This window comes from Struthio camelus, unplaced genomic scaffold, assembly GCF_040807025.1.
Source record: "Struthio camelus isolate bStrCam1 unplaced genomic scaffold, bStrCam1.hap1 HAP1_SCAFFOLD_86, whole genome shotgun sequence".
Taxonomy (NCBI): Eukaryota; Metazoa; Chordata; class Aves; order Struthioniformes; family Struthionidae; genus Struthio; species Struthio camelus.
In genome coordinates, this window is record NW_027182643.1 from 42,941 (window position 1) to 45,000 (window position 2,060).

Here is a 2,060-nt window from a genome sequence, read left to right on the forward strand (position 1 = left end):
GCGACCCCGGCGCGAGCGCGTGCTCGCCGCCGGGACGGCGAGCCCCCACCGCGGGTGGTGCGGACGCCGAGCCCCAGCGCATCCCTTCTCCTCCCTGGCCGGTGCTCTCAGTCTCCCGCCGTGGCCGTCGGCGGCACCCTTCCTTCCCTCCCCCCCCGCCCTGCCCCGGCACTCCGCCATCCGGCGCGCCTGCCTCGCTCTGCCCGACCCGGCTTCGCTGGGCGGCAGGCGGGCGGCGGGCGGGCGGGCGGGGGCGGCCCCTCCCGGTCTCCGCGTGGAGGCGGGGAGAGCGGGCGCCGTTCCCCGTCCGTCCCGCCTCGCCCGTCTGCCTGCCGCCAGGCGTCTGCCCGCGGAAGGGACGGGCGAGTGCGTGGCGTCGCTCGGGAGGCTGCGTGTGTGCAGGCGGGTGTTGGGTGCCGTCTCCGGGGCGGCGGAGCTGGAGGCCGGTGAGGCGAGCGAAGGAGCTCGGAAGCGTGCGGCTGGCGGGTCGCGGGCGCGCGGGCAGCGGGTGGCGCCGCTCCCAGCGGCGGCCGGGCTCCGACGCCGGGGCTCCGCGGGGACCCACACCCCGGTCCCTGAGGCAGGTGGCGCGGCTGGCGCGCCGCTCCCTGCTGGGCCAGGCCGAGCCGGGCGCCTGGGCCGGACTCGAAGCGAGAAAGGGGTTGTCCCAGGTCGGGAGCGAGGGCTCCCCGCCCCTCTCGTTCGGGTCTGTTCTCCCCCCCCCCCCCCTTTTTTTTTCCCTCTGTGCTTGTACGGTCAGTGAGGCGTGCCCTCTCTCTCCGCTGTCCCTTGCTCAGCAGCCGGCGTCGGCGTGAGGAGGGAGGCAGAGCGGATGGGGGCCCTCAGGGGGCTGCGAAAGCTGCCCGGTCCCCCCGCGCGCGCGGTGGGGACCGAAACCGAGACAACTCTTAGCGGTGGATCACTCGGCTCGTGCGTCGATGAAGAACGCAGCTAGCTGCGAGAATTAATGTGAATTGCAGGACACATTGATCATCGACACTTCGAACGCACTTGCGGCCCCGGGTTCCTCCCGGGGCTACGCCTGTCTGAGCGTCGCTTGACGGTCAATCGTCACCCCCATTGCCGCGTTGGCGCAGCGGTGTGCCGCCCCTCGGGGGGGGGCCGGGGGGGGCGGCGGCGGCGGCGAGTCGGTGGGGGGGCGGCGGCGGCGGTGAGTCGGCGGCGGCGGCGGAGCCGGGACCACCGGTGCGTGCACCGGTGGCCCCGGTCTTCCGGCTGGCCTGCCTGCCCGGCTCCGGCCGACCGTCCGCCTCCACCGTCCGCGGCCGGCGTGCCTTGCCCTGCCCTCCCTCCCCTCCGAGCCCGGTGGCCACCGCTGCCCTGCGCGGTGTGTGCGGTGTGGCGCGGCTGGGGCGCCTCGCAGGCCCGCGCCGCCGGGGAGAGGGGGTGCCTCTCCTCCCCGTGTGGGCCCGGGCCTTCGTCCCCCTAAGTGCAGACTCGGGAAACCCCCGCTCCCGGAGCGCCCGCTGTGCGGAGTTCGTCCCGCCGGGCCCCCAGGTTCGGTCGGTCGCGGTGGCCCGGCACCTGCCGCCGCCGCCCGCCGCCACCGCCAGTGCCCGCCGTACGACGGCTCTCCTCCACCACTCTCCCGGTGGTGCGCTGGTCCCCCGTTCCCCTCCGGCGGGGGGGACGGCCGGCTGCCTTTCTTCCCCTCCCCTTGCCCTCTCCCTGCCCCGACTGCTGCCGCTTCGGCGCCCGCCGAGCCCCCTCTGCCCCCCCCCGCGGCGCACCCGCGTCCGTAGTGCGTGCCGAGCCACTTCCACCCGCCGGCTGGCGTCAGCCGCGGCGTTGCGTTGAGGCCGGCAGCGACGGCGCGCGGGTGTCTCCGCGGGGCGGTGGTGTGGGGCAAGCGCGGGCGGCGCCGTTCGGTGGCGAGACGGGGGAGGGGGGGGGGCAGAAAGGGGGGGGGGGGAGGGGCGCTGCCGCGCCGTCGTCCCGTGCCGGGGCGAGAGCGGAGGTCAGCGGCCGGGGAGGAGGAGCCAGCCGCGGCCGGTGGAGGGGCTGTGCGCGAGTGTGCGAGTGGGCGAGCGAGCGTTTGG

The 2,060-nt window shown here is 76.8% G+C and overlaps 1 non-coding gene across 1 annotated transcript; it reads left to right on the top strand.

The window, feature by feature from the left end:
* Positions 1-903: 903 nt before the first annotated feature.
* On the top strand, positions 904-1,056 carry LOC138065085 (5.8S ribosomal RNA). The gene has a single exon (XR_011138250.1). It is a non-coding gene; the product is annotated as a 5.8S ribosomal RNA (ribosomal RNA).
* The last annotated feature ends 1,004 nt before the right edge of the window (positions 1,057-2,060 follow it).